Source organism: Rattus norvegicus, chromosome 18 (genome assembly GCF_021556685.1).
Source record: "Rattus norvegicus strain SHRSP/BbbUtx chromosome 18, alternate assembly SHRSP_T2T, whole genome shotgun sequence".
Classification (NCBI taxonomy): domain Eukaryota; kingdom Metazoa; phylum Chordata; class Mammalia; order Rodentia; family Muridae; genus Rattus; species Rattus norvegicus.
In genome coordinates, this window is record NC_141551.1 from 21,254,168 (window position 1) to 21,268,001 (window position 13,834).

The following is a 13,834-nucleotide window of genomic DNA, read 5'->3' on the forward strand; positions in this document are numbered from 1 at the left end:
TTGGTATGGGCCTTGAGTTCCTGATCTTTCTAAGACTTTTACCATGAAGGGGTATTTGAATTTTATCAAATGCTTTCTCTGCATCTAATGAAATGATCTTGTGGGGTTTTTTTCCTTGAATTTGTTTATATAATGAATTATGTTGAAAGATTTCCATATATTGAACTATTCAGGCATCCCTGGGATGAAGCCTACTTGTTCATGATAAATTATCATTTTGATGTGTTCTTGGTTTCAGTTTGGATTAATTTTATTGAGAATTTAGCATCAATGAGGGAAATTGGTCTAAAATTCTATTTTTTTGTAGGGTCTTTGTGTGGTTTAGATATAAGCATAATTGTGGTTTCAAAGAATGAATTGTCGAGAGTTCCTTCTGTTTCTATTTTGTGGAATAGTTTGAAGAGTATTGGTATTAGGTCTTCTTTGAAGGTCTGATAGTATTCTGCACTAAACCCATCTGGTCCTGGTCTTTTTCAGTTGGGAGAACTTTAATGACTGCTTCTGTTTCTTTAGTGGATATTGGACTGTTTAGATGGTTTATCTGATCCTCCTTTAACTTTGGTGCCTGGTATCTGTCTAGAAAATTGTCCATTTCCTCCAGATTTTCCACTTTTGTTAAGTATAAGCTTTTGAAGTAGGATTTGATAATGTTTTTCAGTTTCCTTGATTTCTGTTATATCTCCCTTTCCATTTCTGATTTTGGTAATTTGGATACTGTCTCTCTTTCTTCTGGTTAGGCTGGCTAAGGGTTTATCCATACTGTTGCTTTTCTCAAAGAACCAGCTCCTGGTTTTGTTGATTCTTTGTATAGTTCTTTTTGATTCTACATGGTTGATTTAAGCTCTGAGTTTGTTTATTTCCTGCTGACTTGGGTGAATTTGCATTTTATTTTGTTCTAGAGCATTCTGGGTGTGCTGCCAAGCTGTTAGTATGTGCTGTCTCCAATTTCTTTATGGATACACTCATAGCTATGAGTTTTTCTCTTATTACTGATTTCATTGTATCCCATATGTTTGGGTCTGTTGTGCCTTTATTTTCATTAAATTCTAAAACATCTTTAATTTCTTTCTTTATTTCTTCCTTGAACAAGTTGTCAACTGAGTAGATAGAATGTTGTTCAGTGTCCATGTGTATATGGGCTTTTTGTTGTGTTTGTTTTTAATTGAAGAGCAGCCTTAGTCTGTAATGATTTGATAGAATTCATGGGATTATATCAATCTCCTTGTACCTATTAAGGCCTGTTTTGTGACCAATAATATGGTCAATTTTTGAGAAGGTACCCTGAGGTGCTGAGAAGAAGGAATATTGTTTTATTTTAGGATGAAATGTTCTATAGATGTCTGTTAAGTCCATGTAGTTCATAACTTTTGGTAGTTTCCCTGTGTCTTTGCTTAGTTTCTGTTTCCATGATCTGTCTATTGATGAGAGTTGTGTGTCAAAGTCTCCTACTATTATTGTGTGTGGTGCAGTATATGCTTTGAGCTTAATAAAGTTTCTTTTATGAATGTGGTGCCCTAGCATTTGGATCACAGATGTTCAGAATTGAGCGTTCATCTTGGTAGATTTTTTCCTTTGATGACTACGAATTGTCCTTATTTATCTCTTTTTGATTAACTCTGGGTTGACAGTTGATTTTGATATTAAAAAGGCTACTCCAGCTTGGGGGACCATTTGCTTGGAAAACTTTTTCCCAGTCCTTTATTCCTAAATAGTGACTGTCTTTGTCAGTGAGGTGTGTTTCGTGTACACAGCAAACTGTTGGGTCCTGTTTACATATCCAGTCTGTTAGTCTATGTCTTTTTATTAGAGAATTGATGTTACAAGATTAAGGGATATTGATTGTTTCCTTTTATGTTTGTTGTTAGAGGTGGAATAAAGTTTGTGGGTCTTTCTTCTTTGGGTATGTTTCAAGATTATTTTCTTGCTTTTTCTAGGATATAGTTTCTCTCTTTTTGTTGGTGTTCTTCATTCATTATCTTTTGTAGGGCTGATTTGTGGAGAGATATTGTGTGAATTTAGTTTTTTCATGTTTTTCAAAGTATGTTAATTGAGAGTTTTTCTGAATATAGTAGCCTAGGCTAGAATTTATGGGTTTTTTTTAGGGTCTCTATGACATCTGTCCAGGATCTTCTAGCTTTCGAACACTCTGTTGAGAAATCTGGTGTAATTATGATAGGTCGGCCTTTATATGTTCTTTGACCTTTTTCCCTTACTGCTTTTAATACTCTTTCTTTGTTTTATGTATTTGGTGTTTTAACTATATATGACAGGAATAATTTCTTTTCTGGTCAAATCTGTTTGAATTTCTGTAGGATTCTTGTATGTTCATGAGCACCTCTTTATTTAGGTTAGGGATGTTTTCTTCCATAAATTTTTGGAAGCTATTTACTGGTTCTTTAAGTTGGGAATCTTCACTTTCTTCTATACCTATTATCATTAGATTTGGTTTTCTCATTGTGTCCTGGATTTCTTGAATGTTTTGGGTTAGGAGCTTTTTGCGTTTTGCATTTTCTTTGACTATTGTGTCAATGTTTTCTATGGCATCTTCTGCCCCTGAAATCTTTTCAATCTCTTGTATTCTGTTGGTGATGCTTGCATCTGTGATTCCTGATCTCTTATCTAGGTTTTCTAGCTCCAGGGCTGTCACCCTTTGTGATTTCTTTACTGTTTCCATTTCCAATTTTAGATCCTGGATTCTTTTGTTCAATTCCTTCACCTGTTTGGTTGTGTTTTCCTGTAATTCTTTAAGGGATTTTTCTGTTTCCTCTCTAAGTGCTTCTACTTGTTTACCTGTGTTCTTCTGTATTTCTTTTAGAGAGTTATTTATGTCTTTTAGAAAGTTTTCTATCATCATCATGAGGTGTAATTTTAAATATAATCTGCTTTTCCGGTGTGTTGGGATATCTAGTATTTGCTTTGGTGGGAGAACTGGGTTCTGATTATAGTAAGTAGTCTTTGTTTCTGTTGCTTAGATTTTTGCCTCTCTCCATCTGGTTATCTACGGTTTTAGTTAGTCTTCCTGTCTCTGACTGGAGCTTGTTCCTCCTGTGAGCCTGTGAGCCTGTAAGCCTGCGATGTTTGCAGTGACATGGCAGAACAGCTCTCTGCATGTAGATTTTGTGTCTGAGGGTTGTGGAACAGCCATTGCTCTGGGTACAGATGGAAACTACAAGGGTCCTGTCCTAGGCCTCCCAAAATGTTTTTTACAAACTATATGCACAGTGCAAAGAAGAAGTAAGTGTCCTTAAGGCATTTGTGTTCTTCCTTGGATGCTAGGATCCTTTCATTGGGTTGTTAATGATCTTCACTGAATCTTTAAATATCAGTTTCTCTCTTTGTACAGTCAGGTCAAGGAGTCTGTCCCATATATCTCAAATGTTCAGGAAAGATGAATTGCTTCATATTCCATTATGATCTTTGACAAACATACAATGTCATTACCATTACTAAATATTAGTTGCCTTGGTATGTTGTTGGACTGGTAATTACTTTAAGAACACTTCATAGAATCCTAACTTCAACTGTGGTCATATTTATATACTCATTAATATTAAATAGGCAATGAACAATATTTGGGAAGAAGGACAGTATTATTCCATTCTCAGTGTTTAAAATTTTCAATTTACATTCAAACTTACCCTCTACTTCCTCACATTTAACTTATTTTAATACTGAATTTTTCTTTCATTTCATGAATAACAAATATATATATATATATATATATATATATATATATCAGCATACCACAGTCCTACTTTAATTCTCTTAGCTTTATATTGTAAAACTTATTAGGGAAAAGATATTTGCAGCTATAGGGAAGCTGAACTTGAGAGCGAATTAGGAAAAGTATGTGCGTGTGTGTGTGTGTGTGTGTGTGTGTGTGTGTGTGTGTCTGTGTTTGTTTGTACTGTGGGTATTTGTATACCCTTGTTTTTAGGTCTGTGGACACAGGTGTTTGCTTGAGTTGATATTTGGGATTATCTTATATTCGCTTCACCTTGTTCTTTATGGCAGAGATGTCTTATTCAAACCCAGAGCTTGTCAATATGACTAGTCTTGCTAGGAAGTTTACTCTGAGAACCCTTGTGTATGTGTTTCAAGGCAAGAATTGTACGTAGGCATCCAACACACCAGGTATTTATATTTACCTTGATTTTGTGGATTACTACTCCAGCCTTTACTCTTGTGTGACAAGTATTTAAACACTGAGCCACCCCCTAGCCCTATAGTCTCCTCCTTGACCTTTGCTTTGTAGAGGAAAAATCAAAATTTTGATGACCTCATTATTCATACCCTAAACTGCAAACCATGAAAATGAGAGGAGTCCTCTTGTAAATTGCTTCAGTCCAGCAGCCTCTGATCTACTGAATGTTTGGTCATGTAATTCCTGAGTGATAAATTGGGTGGTGACTTGAATTCATATGTTATCTCAAAAAACACAGTTCCAGAAAGCAGCAATTTCCTTTGCTACCTCACAAATCTATGTTACAACTCTCAATATTGACTGACACTTTGATCTTAGAATTCAGTTTTTCTTCAGTAAGAAATCTGATATAACTAGAACTCAGTAGGTGTCTGTTGATATTCTAGGTCAAATTACCATGTTGTTTGGTTTTATGTCAACTTGGCACAAGTTGGCATCATTAGAGAGGTGGGAGATTCAATTGAGAAAATGTCTTCTTATGATTGAGTTGCAGGAAAGCCTGTAGAGAATTTTCTTGAACTATGAGAATAAAGGAATATCTGTAGATGTAAACGGAGATGTGAAAGTGTAAGCCAAATAAACTCTTTTCTCCCAATCTTCCTTTTGGTCATAGTTTTTCATCACAGCAATAGAAGCCCTAAACAGATGGTTAAATGGCTGAACTCCCTGGGCACAAGAACTCCAAATACTGAAGACAAATTCTCAAGCAATTTATCCTGTGCACTTCAAAGGGTAGCTTGAGAACAAATTGAAGGGCAGGTCGTTGCTTTCAGGGCAACACCCATATTCATCCCTAAACAATACATCTCCACTGCTTTAGTGAACCATTTATACAAGTTCAGTTTCATATCTGTGTTTGAATATAACTTTAAAGATCAACATTACCTCTGTGGATAACTAGTATAGGTTATACCCTGTAAATCATCCCTTCATTATTAGTAGCCAAGTCATCTTATAAAAAGCATTTGGGACAAGTTGAAAATTTCCACTCTCAGTGACTCAGCAGGAAGGACAAAGTGAAATTACAGAAAGTAATATCAGCAGGGTATGGTAGTGCATACTTATAATCCAAGATCCCAGCAGCCAGAGCCTGAGGCAGGAGGGGCCTTGGCTACATTGGTAGAACCTCACCTCAAGCTATCATCCTCGAGAATAGAATAAACCAATAAAAAAATAATAATTTGTATTTTCATTAAGTCCATGGCAAGTCAAGTTGAGAATGGTATCAGGATATGCTCTGTCTGATGGGTGGACTGCATTCTGACTTCAAAAAGAATCTCATTGGAGTTGCAACATCTACCCCACTGCCCTCAGCTACTAGCCTGTTACTAGAGCTGAGGCAAATCTATGTTCAGATAAATGTGAGCAGAATGAAAGCAGCTTGCCTAAGATAAAGAAAAGATGAAGTCTGAGACACACATATGGCTGACATGGCTTCACCATTAGTAGCTGTTCTTACATCGGGACGCATCTGGGCTTGCAATTCTTCAAGGCTTTCAGAAAGCTGTGCACACTGACTGTGGCAGACAAGAGGGACAGCCAAGTGTTAGGGAATGGATAGAAACATCTGAGACGAGTCACAGATGTGTGGAGTGGATGCATTCATTTGTAGATTTATTGTGGTTTCCTTCATGTCATTTAAACAATTTAATCAAGTTCTAGTATTAATTCAGGAAGTATCAATGTATCCAAATTATACACAAAAAAATATCATTTGGCAAAAATTAATATACATAATTTCTTACAAGTTTTCAAGGACAAGTTGCATCTAGAGAACACATATTTTGGTGTCTTTTTCATACACATATTTTAATTTTGCAGAAAACTTGAGATGTATAAATATCTGCCCACAAGTACCAGTTAAGTTATTCAACATTTAAGATGTCTCATTATATAATGTAGGCAATGAAAGAAAACAAAATACTTGTTTTCTAATTTTGCCTCAGAGTTCGCTGAGCTAGGCAGGATAACAGGAACATGAGGCAGCTGGTCACGTTGAATCTGTAGTCAAGAAACAGAGAGAGGTAAGTAATTGTACTAGGTATATTTTCTCCTTTTTATTCAGTCTAACCCCCAGTCCATTGTATGATACAACTATACTTCAGAAGGAATGTTCTCTCCCAATGAAATATTTCTAAAAACATCATCAAAGTCAGACTCAGAATTGTGATGATGCTCTGGTAAGTCATTTCGAGATGATAATGAATATTAACCATCACAAGGCAAAGCACAAATGCTTGTTATAAAAACATAAATGCGGAAGATGTGCGGTTTTCAAAGAGAATCTTGGTCCAAGCAGCAAGTGTGGACAATTTTGGTGATCAGGCTGCTACCTAGGAACACAAATTCTCTATGCTTTGAGTGGCTTCCCCTCAGTCACAGGCAACCCTAGATAGAAAACATAGATTGGTTTTTAATTTCTTTTTTCAGAGTTCTCCTTTTTGCCAATTCATCTTCTCAGGGCCTTGTTTCCTCTGTGCTGCTTAAACCCTTGTCCATCATTTCTGGATCTAACCTTCCACAGAACTTGTCTACAAACTGCACATAAATGCTCTCTGAGCCTTCGAAAGAACTCCTATTGTGGTGCCCCTCTGGGACATGGCAGAGTGGTATTGTGTTGAAAGTGGGCTGCTCGCCTCTCCAGAATTCATGTAGCTCTGTCCCTGCTCCTTTTCTGCAAACTCGGGAACTTACTCTCTAAATTCTCTCCCTCCACACTTCCTGTGATAGGTATATCATATTTTCATATTTAAAAAAAATTTTGAGTGTGGAGAGATGTATTTTAGAAAGAAGTTGTTGCATCATCTTCTATCTAAAGGGAAAGAAGACAAAGGAGTTTTTTTATATTCATGTGTAAGCCCTTAGCTCCCTCAGCACTTTTCCCTGAGACCCAGTGCACAATTCAATTTTCATTAAGTACCAGTTTTGACTCTGAACTGGGAGAGCACAGGTGTTTGGAGACTTGAAGCCCCCACTTTTTACATGCAGCGAATGAACAATGCCTCGTATGCCTTGGCACCTATGACTGTGCCCCTCTCGGCATTAAGGAAAGCCTTCAGCTGATCCTATCACAGTTTGGCTACTTTCCCTTCATCCTTCTTGCTTAGGCCCATCACCTGCCAAGTTGCTCGTCATTTGGCTCTGCTCTATCAGACTGGCAAAAACTAGAACATAAGATATTCATACTTTGTCTCATAAACACCACAAAGGGGAGCATTGTTGTCCTGGTGCCACTTGGAACTCCAGCTTTGGCAACCGTGGTCCTGAAATCCACAGTACAAATGGTTGTTCTTGGTTCAGTGGCCTAGATATTCCAAAGATGAGAAAAGCTTGCTGTAATTCCTAACAGAATTGGAGACACTTTAGGGTTTTAAGTCAAATAATACAATAAAAAGAAATATTCAGTTATGTAGACAACAGGGATAGTTGTGACAATGACAAGCACCTATGGCATCTAGCAAAACTTTTTCTGTGCTCATTTGTGTTCTCCATTTAATGCTTTGTAAAACACTTCTAAAGTACTCCTGAATGCAATGTGTTCAATTCACACCAGTACTAATAGCAGTGTAAATGTTATGGAACACAGCCTTAGAGATGCTAATATATTGTAAATGGACTTCATGCACATGAGAACTATCACCTGCAACTTACCTCAAGTCTAGTTAATTCAAAGCCTAAAGCCCTCAACTATATCTCTACATAATTCTCAGCATTGTATCATGACTTCTTTCTGCTCAGAAGTTTTCCTTACCCTCTTCTGTAGGTATGAATTTCCTACTGAATATTCAAGTTGATCTTTCTTTGAGAAGACCCATTTAGTGAAATCTCTCTCTCTCTCTCTCTCTCTCTCTCTCTCTCTCTCTCTCTCTCTCTCTCTCTCTCTCTCTCTCTCTCTCTCTCTGTCCCAAATCATTCCTTCACTGTATCACAATGGTTTTTGTTTCTTCCAACCAGTGGTAATGTGCTAGAGATAAATAAAGGCAAAATTACTGTCTGTGTTCTAAAGACAATTATCTGGAAAGACAATCAAATTAATATTAAGGGTCATAAGGGAATCTAAGAATCTTAATGAGAGTCTTCCTATTGAACTGTAAAAGCACATAAGCAAAGGGCCTAACATAGACAGGTAAAGAGATGGAAATTTCCCTGGCAGAAGATTAAACTGGTGTTATAGAACAAAATGTTTTTCTCCATCATTAGACAATATGGACTAAACAAGTGGGACTTATCATCCAGCAGCTACAGGGGTTCTTGGACCATCTGTCTTCTAATGTCCTTTAGTATTGTCACCTAATCCCATAGCATTTCATTCTGTGTTTGCTATTTCCCATCTTGGGGAAATAATCTCTATAAAGAGGAAAACATAATGTGTGGTGGTGATATTCCCCATGCCTAGTTTCTATCATAGTGCCAGAGTAAAAGACTTTAGATGATGATGGTGATGGAAACATACCAAGGTATCAGAGAAAGAGAAGGAAGGAAAGAAGGAAGTAACATATATTGACAAAAATCACTTGGGGATTAATGACAAACTATGAATAATACCGTGTCACCTTTTTATTTGAGTATACAGGTTGAAACCTAAAAGGGACATGAAAAGGACTATACCAATGGTTATGCCAAAGCATGACCTCAACTCTACGCAAAGAACGATAGGCAACCAAGTAAAACTGGGAGCAAGGGAGGCCATCTTCCTTAAGGAGCAGGCCACCAGCTAGTTGTTCAGTACCAAGTCATCAACCCTGAAAGCATATTTGCAAGTAACATTACATGAGCTGAGCCAGTTATATGTAGGAGGTGTGCATGCATGTGTGCATCTGCGTCTTCATCTGTGTTTGTGCTTGTATGGAGTAACAGCTTCTTAGGGAAGCCCCATGTTTCTCTTGCTACATAAATTCATTGTGGGTCAAAGGTTTTGTGGCTAGTGTTCCTATCCTTCCGTTGGAAGTCTTGCTGGGTTATAGGAAATGACCTGTCCAGGTCATGGTCACCTTTCTTTAAGGAGACACATTTAAAGAAATTTATGTCAAGGGAAGATATTGGTAAAAAGGAGAAACATACAAATAGGTAAAATAGGGGTCATTCCCTCATAGACGGTTCCATGAGCTCTTCATGAGAATGATACCCATGAGGCTCACTTAAATTGGACCTTCTTGGCACATGCTGCAAAAGAGCTGCCATACTGTGTGTTCATATTTTTAGAGTTAAAAAATTTCCCAGATTAGATTGTTGTTGCATAGAAATCAACTCACCAAACACTGCCAATTAGTTCTATGACAAAAGAGCCTTCTAACAATGAGTTTGATGGACAGTTACTCATAAACCTGTCAGAATGTGAGTTTATATGTTTTCAGTCCTTCATCATTTCTCAAAAATGTACCTTTATGTTTCACTTGGGATTAGCCTAATTATATACCATAATTTTTGATAATGTATGGATTTAAGTTTTAAATGATTCATAATTTGTATGACTTTCTCTTGGGTTTATTATATTATTTACTATGGTTACTTATTGGTTTCAATATATACAATGAAAATTTAGAGAAATGTTTTCATGGCCTGTACAATACATCGTTACCAAAGATGGAGTGCGTGTATCATTAAGTTTTGGTAACTTACTGTGTCATATGAATTTTCTCTATAAATAACATGCCAAAGGTACATTGTATTCCCAGAATTAAATCATAATAGATAAAAACTGTAAGCTTTACTCCATGTCTTTGTTGTCATCTTGTATCTTATTGTATTACTGCTGTCTAGCTAAATTACCTCATATGACTGTGGATTTGTTATTACTTCTTCATTTGTAGCATGTTTCCTCGTGGTCTTCAGGCTACGTGTTTATATACACATTAGTTTATGCTTCTTTTATGCTTTTTTCTCATTTTCCTCTTGACACCTGTTAATGTTAATGTTTGAAACTTAATTTTATTTTATTTTACACCAAGATTATTTGATTACTTCCAGACATACAGTGTGGCCTTGTGGAAAAGTAGACAATTTTCCATGTCCTTCCCTTACAAAAATAATAATATGTTCAACCTATGAATACTTATTATGAGCAGTAATTTATTTATAATTGCCTGGACTCTGTTGTTCCTGATCACCTAGTTTTCTCCTCAAATTGTCTGTCTTGATTTGTTTTCACCCATAAAATATTCCTTATCTTCAAAATTAGAATAGCTTAAATTCTTCAGACGTTTAATATTTTACTATGTATTCTTGAATTGTATATATCATATACATAAAATAATCTGTGCATGTGTATGCATATTTGTATATATGAAATCTAAAGCAACTTGAATCCTTAGTAATACAGAGAGTTGATTTTTCCCTATCCTAATACTGGGTCTCATGATAGGTGTTTTGTTTATTTTATACCTTCATTCTAGCTAGATACACTGAAAGAATTAATATTCTTCCATTTCTATCTTTCCCCTTTATCCTTAATTTTTCTTCTGCTGTCAGATTGTCCATTCAGGTGGTAAATCTACTGTCATTTTGATATCCACATAGACAGTCTGCTTGCAACCGTGGTAGCTTGGAATTTTACCTTTTAATGATGCAGCCTGTACCTCTGCTGCTGTATTTGTATATGGATTTTACTTTTTGAAATTGTACTCATCAGCCAATGATTTTTGTCATCAACACCTCCTCAAACATTTCCTCTTCCTCTTTTTCTAGGTTATCTGTCTGGATCTCCTACTGCAGAATTTTAGAATCTTTCCATCTGTCTCCCATCGTTTTATGTGTGCAGTGTTTAGGCCAAAACTTTATGTCCTTCTGTTGTGTTTTGGGACAGATTTTCTTTCCCACCTCTAATTTCCCCATTACTTCTTTCACTCAATTGAATTTTCTGTGGAGCATCTTCGCTCTTCTCTGATAAGCTTTCCCTTACATTGACGATATTGTCTCACTTTTAAGATTCCAGCTAATTAGTTCTAGTGCCATTCATATACCAACTATGTGAGCTACTTTTCTCATTGCTGTGACTAACCACCTGACAAGAAGAAATGTTTGGAAGAAAGGTTTTCTTTGTCACACAGCTCAGGGTGTTTAGCCAGTCAGAGTTGAGAAGGCACAACAGCATGCATCTACCTGCTCACCTCTCTCAATGGATGAGGCAGTAGAGAAAGATGAATGGCTACATCTGTTGTCTAGGTCTGAGTTTCCCCTTGGGGAACTGGGTTGGACTGGAGGAAGTGAGGCTTAATCAGGCTAGTGGATTAGACAAGATGTCCATTGGCATAAGTCCAGAAGAAATGGCTGTTTTTATTGGGGATGAAAAAGGGCTACATAAACTTTTGGGAGTGGGTAGGGATTTGAGGGGAAAGATTTTACATTACTGACTGGGGCCAAGGTGCTGGAAATACTTCATTTGAATGAAGAGGGATTCCAAGTGATTGATGGATGGACATGCCCTTTTAGAGAAAGGGCATTAAACCTGTAATCTGGCTACCAGCCTATGTGACTACCTCAGGAGTGGCAGAGGTGAGGTCATAAGACTTACATGTGCTGGGACATGTGGGCCCAGAGCAGGGAGAAAGCAGTTTTATCTCCGCTGGTCTCAGGTGAGATTTTCAAGCTTTGGATATATCTTGATCTCAGTCTTGCCCTTGTGGCACTGCTTTCCATGTTCACCCATATCCATTTGGATGTCTCCTGTTTCCTTTTCTAGCAAGTCAAGTCCCCCTAACCCCTCTTCAGTACTGCCTCTCTTCAGAGCAGTGGGTCTTACATCCTTTTCAGACACGTCATCTAGACACAAATAAATTTCTTGATGTCCTCACTATGTCTTAATCCAATCAAGTTGATAAAATATTTATGCTTGCAAGTCCATTGTTTGTCAGCTTGACAACCCAAGATAACACTTTACACTAAAGCATTTTTCTTATTTATTTGAATGTTTTAAATAGATTTAAGTTAAATTCCTTCTCAAATTACTTACTTTCTTCTAATATTACAGAAATTTTTCTCTATTCAATATATGATTTTATGGGCATTTTATCATTGACTTAATTTCACTTCTGTCAAATATCATATTTTTAGACTGATTTTTTCAGGGATTATTGTTGGCCACCAAGTCAAGAACATCTTATGCCTCATAGACAATTATATCTTCCTAGAAGACAACTCACTGGTTTCAGCTGTCTGGGCTCTGCAGGGTTCACCGGTGTCATCCTGGATTTTATATTGTTTTTCCTAATTTCTAGGTTAAGTAATGGGGATCCTTTTTCATGGCCTATATGTTTTACTTAAATTCTAATCCTCAGTTGTGGGGTGGTAAACCATGCCAGGAAGCTTGGTGGTATAGTGAGTCTGAGACCCAGGGAAACTTGGTGGATACAGACCTGAGATGGTAGATGCCACCCTGTTCCCTGCCAGATTCCTGCCCTGGAGCATATACCACACTTCCTAACAAGGACAGATAAGCTGTGGTTAACTTAGGTTCAGAATAGTTTTCTATGATAATGAGGTACCTAGAGACCCTGAGGGTCTATTCAATAAGATTCCCTTCCCAGATATTCCTCCCTGCAAAAGGTATTTAATCCCAGATTCACCCAGAGAAGTTGATACGGTATGAGTACATTTTCCACAGTAAACAGTCAATAAACAGTTTAGAACCCTGAACTATGTCTTTCATCAAGAATTGCCTTGGGGATTCTTGGAGAGGGCCTTTGACTACCAAACCACAGACTTAGCCTCCCACAGAAGGCCTCTCTGTGTTTCCAACCACGACTGCAGCTAAGCTGAGGACAATCACAACTAAGCTAAGCAGGAGCTACCCTCCCCGCCCCCCCCCACAGCCGGGCTAGATGCTGTCCTCAGTCTGCAGACCCTGTCTTTGCTCTGAACTCCCCTCTACTCCACTATGCCTAGATGTGCAGGAATTTAGGAGACTCTTGTCCCGGCTTCCTTGTGGGCCAATAGATCCCTGAGACTTCAACCCCGAGTCCTCTGTGCAACACCCCGTGGATGACCGGGCGCCTGTGTATCTAAGAACCCCAGCTTCTGCTTTTCCACATCTCAGATTGCGTTTTCCCTCACCTGGAATAGAGGCCGGGTGCTTTCTTGAAGCATGGAATGAGCGCAGTCAAGAGCTCACTGCGTTTTGTCTCACCAAGAAAGGAGGCCTTGTGGCAGGTCAGAACGAGGACCCGCACTCAGTCACTGGTTTGCTCCCATCTGTAATACAGAATACATAGCTTCACCCTCAGGTGACTCTTGGCTACTTGTAGAGGGCCGCAATACGTTCGCCACCACTAGATGGCGCTGTCTTCCACTGCGCCCCACGTGGTAGGTCAGGATAGACTCCGCCATTACAAGATGGCGCCAACCTTCGCCGCGCCAGCCGGCCCCCCTTTCAGGTAGTTAACTGTGCGCATGTGCAAGAGTGCCTTCGTGCCAGGTCTTTGCCCACTCCGGGGCGTGCCTTATGAGATCATGGGTAACAACCAATCAGGTGTGGGTGCGCTGCACGAGGGTTTTATAAGCGCCCCATGTTGGCACGGCGTGGCTTTTCCTCTTCTAAGATTAATAAAGTGGTCACAGTAAGGATTTCTAATGTCCGCGTGCTCCTTGCCGGCAAAAAGTCGCGCGCGGGACAGCTACTGAGAGAAATCATGAGTT

At 38.2% G+C, this 13,834-nt stretch overlaps 1 long non-coding RNA gene across 1 annotated transcript; it reads right to left on the bottom strand.

The window, feature by feature from the left end:
* Positions 1-5,792: 5,792 nt before the first annotated feature.
* LOC102546844 (uncharacterized) lies at positions 5,793-13,593 on the bottom strand. The gene is made up of 4 exons (XR_015643120.1): positions 13,253-13,593; positions 9,974-10,103; positions 7,391-7,508; positions 5,793-6,205 (listed from the first exon to the last, which is right to left on the bottom strand). It is a non-coding gene; the product is annotated as an uncharacterized LOC102546844 (long non-coding RNA).
* Between the last annotated feature and the right edge of the window lie 241 nt (positions 13,594-13,834).